Source organism: Suricata suricatta, chromosome 2 (assembly GCF_006229205.1).
Source record: "Suricata suricatta isolate VVHF042 chromosome 2, meerkat_22Aug2017_6uvM2_HiC, whole genome shotgun sequence".
NCBI classification, from domain to species: Eukaryota; Metazoa; Chordata; class Mammalia; order Carnivora; family Herpestidae; genus Suricata; species Suricata suricatta.
In genome coordinates, this window is record NC_043701.1 from 5397222 (window position 1) to 5404566 (window position 7345).

A 7345-nucleotide genomic window follows, 5' to 3' on the forward strand; every position below is an offset into this window, starting at 1 on the left:
GTCGGAGGGTTGGATTAGTAACCTGTGGCCACTGTAACAATTATCACCGACTGAATGGCTTAAAACAATAGGAATTTGTTCTCCTGCAGATCTGGAGGCCAGAATTTCTAAGTCAAGGTTTAGGCAGAGCCCTACTCCCTCCAGAGGCTCTAGGGTCCAGCTTCTGGTGGCCGCTCGGCCACACCCGTCACTGCCCCATACTCACGTCGCCTTCTCCTGTGTGTGCCTGCGGTCTCCTGCCCCTCTTCTAAGGTCACACGTGAGCTCCCCGGGTAATCTCCTCATCTCGAGATCCCTAATCGAATTACCTCTGCGAGGATCTTGTCTCCTAATGAGGTAACGCTAACAGGTTCTGAGCATTAGGGTGCGGACACGTCTGAGACTCACCATCAGCCCCGTTCGACAGTGAAGACTAGAACATTCCCGTCATCCCACAGCTCCTCAATCTGCCTTTTGAGTGTTGAATTTTGTCGTATGCTTTCCCCTTCCTTTTCATTTTTTTCATTTATCAAAACTGTTTGTTTATTTATTTATCCGGAGAGAGAGGTGCCCGCACGCGCATGAGCAGGGGAAGAACAGAGAGAGAGAGAGTCCCAAGCGGGCTCCACACGGCCGGCGCAGAGCCCCACTCGGGGCTCAGTCTCATGAAGCGTGAGATCGTGACCTGAGCCAAAATCCAGAGTTGGACACTAACCAACTGGATCACCCAGGCGCCCCATTAAAAGCTTTTCTCTCATCAGTTGATGTGATTACGCGACTTTTTTCTTCTTTGGCTTGTTAATAGGGTAGATTACACTGATTGATCTCCGAATATTGAACCAGCCTTTGAGGCCCACAGTGAACATTCCACACACTTTTCTTACCTGCTGTCCATCTCTCCCACTTGAAGGTAAACTAAGTGGGGAGAAGCCTGTCAGTTTCTTTTGTTCCCCGCAGCATCCCGGGACCTGAACCAGTTCAGGGTAAGCACTCAGTGCCTCTTCGGTGAGTGAACGAAAGAGCAGCAGAGAGGTGAAGGGGATTCCCAAGATTCTATCCAGAGGAAATCCCAGGAGAGCAGCCACAGGCCACGGGTCCGGACCCCTATCGGGCCACGAGAAGACGATATGAATGGAGGGACCCTAAACGCATATTACTCCGTGAAAGAAGCCAGGGTCGTGGGGAGGGAGAGAGGGACAGACAGAGCACAGGGGGTCCTCAGGACAGTGAAATTATTCTGTATGACTGCATAATGGTAGATACGTGTCGTTGTGCATTTGTCCGAATCCATCGAACGTGCAGCAGCGAAAGTGAACCCTCACGGAGACTGTGGACTTGGGTGGTAATGATGTGTCAGTGTAGGTTGATTGCTGGTAACGAATGTCTCATTCTGGCAGTGGGGGGGGTGGGGGTGGGGGGAGGTGACGGGGGGTATATGGGAGTTCTCTGTACTTTCCACTCAATTTTACCTTGAAACTTAAAATTGCTCTAAAAATATAGTCCGTTTTGAAAAGGCTAATTAGGAACTCCAGAGAAAACAAAAATTGTTCAAGAAAAGATGCGCACTCACAGTTCACCATGTGACTCCAGGTCCACCAGGCCCAGACCCCGGTTTTGTGCAGCCTGAAGCTTGAACAGGACATTTGGAGGTGGGCAGGGTGGGAGGGCTCTTTTTCATTATTATTATTCTTGTTTGTTCATCTATTTTAGAGCAAGTAGGGGAGGGGCAGAGAGAGAGAGAGAGAGAGAGAGAGAATCCCAAGCAGGCTCTGAGCCGTCAGTGCAGAGCCCAATGTGGGCTCGAACTCACAGACCTTGTATCATTACCTGAGCTGAAACCAAAAGTCAGACGCTTAAGCGACTGAGCCACCCAGGCGCCTTAGAGGACTCTTTAAGAAAAGAAAAACACCACATCAGAAATAAATCTGAGTCAATCGCAAGAGTGATTTCTGGGATCTCTGCACCTTCCCTGTCCTGATCTGAGGGTATGGGGGACCATGGAGGGGGCGGGGCGTCCTGAAACTGGGTGAGGAGAACCTGGGAGCCCCAGGACATGCAATGGTCCCTTGGTGGCACCTACGGGCCCCAGGCCACTGCCCAGACTCCGGAGCAAACGTGCGCCTTTGCAGACTTGTCTTTCAGCTCAGCGGGTTCCCGGTCAGTCTGCAGGCATGTCCATGCCTTACACATTCACCCCACCAGCCTGGGGCCTGGGCTCCCCCTTGCCTGGCGGGCCCTCTAGTCCCTTACCGTTTGCAGGGGAAGACTGGACGGTCCCTCCAAACCCAGCAGCCCGGTGCCGTCCTGTGAAATGCACACGCATCCTCCAGTTTCCGCCCTGCGGCCCCAGAGCCACCGTCGGGGGCAGGAAGAAGCCCGAGGACATGAATTTGAATCCCAGCTCAGGCATGTCTCTGGACTTCCCTAAACTTCGTGTTGTTGTGTGTAAATCTGAATAATTGTTTCCTTCTTGCAGGGCTGTTGGAAAACCGAACATCCTATATAGTTTTGTCTTAGAGAGCGCGAGCAGGGGAGAGAGGCAGAGGGAGAGGGAAAGAAAATCTGAAGCAGGTTCCACACTGCTCCTGGTGGAGCGCAGTGTGGGGCTCCATCCACAGCCCTGGGATCATGGCCTGAGCTGAAATCAGGAGTAGGATGCTCAGCGGACTGAGCCACCCAGGCACCCCTGTTTTGATTCTTATATTTATTTATTTTTAATTGAGGTATAACCGACAATAATATTATCTTAGTTTCACTGTATAATGTACCAATTTGGCATATTGTGGAAATGACCACCATGATGAGCATAGTTAACGTTGATCACCTCACATAGTTACACAGCTTTTCTTTCTTGAGATGAGGACATTTTTAATGGTTTTTTTTTTTTTTGAGAGACAAAGAGAGACAGTGTGAGCAGGAAAGGGTCAGAGAGAGAGAGAGAGATAAAGAATCTGAAGCAGGCTCCAGGTTCTGAGCTGTCAGCACAGAGCCCAACGAGGGCTCGAACTGTGAGATCATGACCTGAGCCAAAGCCAGATGCCTAACCGACTGAGCCACCCAGGCGCCCCGAGATGAGGACTTTCAAGATCTACTCTCAAGTTTCAAATATGCAATACAGTCTTTTTAACTAGAGTACTCCCTGCTCTCCATCACCACCGTCCTATTTTTATGTTTTAATTGTGGTAAAATACACGTCACATAAAATTTACCCCCTTAATGAACCATGTTTCTGTGTCCAGTTTTGTGGCCCTGAAAACATTCACGTCGTCAGGCACCCAGCACCGCCATCCATCCCCAGAACTCTTGTCGTCTTGAAAACCTGAAGCTCGGGCGCCTCGGTGGCTCAGTGGGTTAAGTGTCCGGCTTCAGCTCACGTCATGATCTCACAGCTCGTGGGTTCAAGCCCCGCATCAGGCTCTGTGCTGATAGCTCAGAGCCTGGAGTCTGTCTTCGGATTCTGTATCTTCCTCTCTCTCTGACCCTCCCCTGCTCACGCTGTCTCTCTCTCAAAAAAAAAAAAAAAAAAAAACCTGAAACTCTGTCCCCATTAAACAGTAACCCCCCCCATCTCCCTTCTTCTCTCTGTCCCCTCCAGCCTTGGGATTGGCCCCTGTGGTGGCCCTTCATGCCTTGCACCTGGCTTGGTGAGTTGTTTACCTGCGTGAGCCCCCACCCAGTGCAGGGTCTCACTAGTCCCTGCCCCGCAGCGCCTCGCCCCTCACTGGGCACACCCCAATCCCAGCTCGAGGCAGAAATGCAAAACAAGTAAAAGAAATGAACAGATAAAGAGGCCCATACAAGTTCACAGTCGAAGGCACATAGATCCGTGGTCTGATTTTACGTAGTGGGTGCTCAGTATAATTTGAAACTATGAATGATGATAAGGATCTTTGTAAACTTTCGTTTCTAAGTTCAAGAGCTACAAAAGAACGCAGTGTGGAGAATAAGTCCTCCTCTACCCATCCTGCCCTCAGAGGCTCCCCAGGGGCCAGATCCTTTTGTACCCGTTCCAGAGGACTGTGTGTGCGCGCGTGTGCGCATTAGCATGCTTTACACACTGTCCTGCACTGCTCGATTTCCCCCCTCACCTTATCTCTGAGATCCTGCTCTGTCAGTGTGCAGAGCGCCTCCCCGTTGTTTGATAGCATTCATGGGATGATGTGTTTATCTTGTCACCTGTTTATCCGGTCTCTTATCACCTATTTACACCTGTCACACAATTTATTTAATCTGTCACCTATGGTTGAACGTTTAGGTTATTTCCAAATTCTCGCCATGCAAGCAGTGCCACGGGGATCATCAGGCCCCACGGATGGCTGAATTTCACCCTTTGCCTCTGGTCCCCTCTAACCCAGCCTCTGACTCAGCCTCCCTCCTGGGCCTCCACTGCCCGCCCCTTCTGTAGCCGTAGACCTGTCTGCCTGAAGCCTGCTCCAGACATTTGCTGGGTCTTCCTCTGCACCAGGCTTGTGCTGGGCCAGCAAGCCCCAGCCCCGCCCTCCTAGAGCTCACAGTCCAGAAGGATGGACAAGGGACCAGCGGCTTAGAAACAAGGGGTTAAGCCCTGGGATGGAGACACACCGCCCCACCCTCCTGGGAAGACAGAAAGAAGGACCAGGGGCTTAACCTTCGATGACTTTATCCCCAGTGGACAGACTGTGAGTGGAAGGAGGAAAGGGGGTGAGGGGTGGGCACGGGGTCAGAGGAGGCGCGACCATCCAACTGGCTGCTCCGTCCTGTCCCCTCTGGCCAGCCGGCCCGCTGCTTCCCCTGTTTGTGTCCTGGCTGCCTGCCCTCCCTCTGGTCTTCTCTGATGACCCCCCCCAACATACATACCCTCATGTCAGGACCCAGCCGCCTTGCCTCAACTTCAGAACGAACTACCTATCCCATTACAAGGGCTTTTCTGTATTCAAAACTTTATTTTGAGAAAGAGAAGGAGAATAGGGGAGGGGCAGAGAGAGAGAGGAGGAAAAGGAGGAGGAGATAGAGAGAGAGAGAGAGAGACAGAGAGAGAGAATCCCAAGCAGGCTCCCCACCATCAGCGCAGAGCCGGATCTGGGGGCTTGAACCCATGAACCGTGGAATCATGACTGGAGCTGAGATCGTCAGTTGAACCTCAGAAGGTTCATTTTGCCAAGTTACTAGGCGGTGTTGGTGGGGGAGGAGAGAGCGGGAGGGCAAGCCGGTGTGATGGCCTCTAAGTAGACTCCTCTCCTCCTGGGGGCAGGGGGGCGAAGTCCTGGTCCTGGGAAGTCTTTCAGGCCCCCTCAGATCCCACCATCCAGACGGCTTTCCATCCCCCCAAGCCCCAGGTCACAGAGCATATCCTCCCCGCCCCTCAAAATACCCACTCCTCTCCTTTCCCTGCATTTCCAAGGGCCCTTGTTAAGACAAATAGTTCCAGGAAGGCCAGCGTGGAGCTGTCAGCAGGAATACGTTTGTTGAGAGCATTAAGTAGCAAATTTGGGCAAAAGGCACCATGGGCCCTTCGAACAGCCAAAGGCCTGAGGGCCTCTGGGGAAGGGTCTTGAAAAGAGGCTCCAGCACGTCTTCCCACAGCTGAGCTGGAGTATGTTTCTGTCCAGTTTAATGTCAACATGTTTGATTTCTTTTTTTAAATGTTTATTTAGAGAGAGAGCACTAGCAGGGAAGGGGCAGAGAGAGAGGGAGAGAGAGAATCCCCAGGCTGTGCTGTCAACATGGAGCCCGACACAGGGCTGGTTCCCACGAACCCATGAACCTGAGCCGAGATCAAGAATCGGACGCTTAATAAACTGAGCCACCCAAGCGCCCTGAATGGCCACGTGTTTTATTTTTATTCATTTTTTTAATGTTTTATTTTTTAGAAAGAGGGAGAAACAGCGTGAGCAGGGGAGAGACAGAGAGAGAAGGAGACACAGAATCCAAAGACAGGCTCTAAGCTCTGAGCTGTCAGCAGAGAGCCCAATGTGGGGCTTGAACCCACGAACCGTGAGATCGTGACCTGAGCTGAAGTCGAACGCTTAATCAACTGAGCCACCAAAGTGCACCTATTGACACGTTTTGAAGAGAATGTGAAAGCAGCATTATTCATAGAGGTCAAACATGGAAGCAACTGAATTATCCACGGACAGATGAGCGGATCGACAAAATGTGGTTGATACACATGAATACCATGCACAGATCCCCACAGTGCAGGCTCACTCAGCCTAGAGGGGAGGAACTTTCAATGCCTTGAGGGGTCAGCCTCGAGGACGCTACGCCCACTGAAATAAGCCAGTCACCAGAGGGCAAATACAGTACGAATGAATTTCTATGACGTGCCTTGCGTAATCAAATTCATAGAAGCAGAACGAGGAACGGAGGGTGCCCGAGGCCCGGGGACAGGGGAGAATGCAGAGTCATTGCTTAATGTGTAGAGTTTCAGTTTTCTAAATGAAAAAGTTCTGAGATTGTCTGCCCAAACAGGTGAAAACCCTTTACAGCATTGAACTGTACACTTCAAAGTGGTTAAGGTGGCAGATTTTGTGTTCCGTGTATTTTAACATAATTGGAAAAAGAATTTAAGTAAAAAAGAAAAACATCATGACCCAAAACAAGCGAACAAAAAAGTGGATGTGGAAAAGCCTTCAAGCCTGCTCTTCCCAGGGTCAGTGCAGACCCCGGGCAGTGCTTGGGATCCAGGACCCTGACCCCCAAAGTCCCTACCTGCTGGCTCCTCCCCGCGGAGGCTCCCACTGCCAGGACCTAGCCTAACCCTCTCTGAGGCTCATCCCTTTCAGCAGGTAAGAGTTGGGCCCCTACTGTATGCCAGGCCCTGCGCCAGCTGCTGCTGGTGGTTCTAGGAGGACTCCTGGGAGACCCCATGGAGGGACCAGAGTCCGCGCGGAGTCGGGCAGGATGTGGGGCGCGGGCTTGTGCATAAAGGTAGGAGAAAGTGTCATCAGTCAGTGCCTGGCCCTGAACCTGGAGCGGAACCGAACCACCACGCCCCGCTCCGCCCCTCCCCCCCAGGGAGGGGTGTGTGTGTGTGTGTGTGTGTGTGTGTGTGTGTGTGTGTGTGTGTGTGTGTGTGTGTGTGTGATCCGAAAGCAGGTAATGTCTGCCGCCACTTAGGATGCTCTGATGGTCTGTGTGAATCCGCGGGCGCGTGGGTCCCTCTGCAGACCTGAGGCTCATCTGTGCCCAGGCTGAGAATCACAGTGAACTTGGCCAGGGCGCGCCACGGGGCTCCCTGGCGTGGTGATCGCACATTCGGTTGGATGGGGCGACGCTGCCTGCTCCGATCCCTAACTCATTATTAAGCTCCTCGCTCTTTGCAGACGCTCCCTGCGCCGCCCCCGCTCCGGGCTGCAGCGGCGCAGGCGCCGGGCCGAGCGGAGCG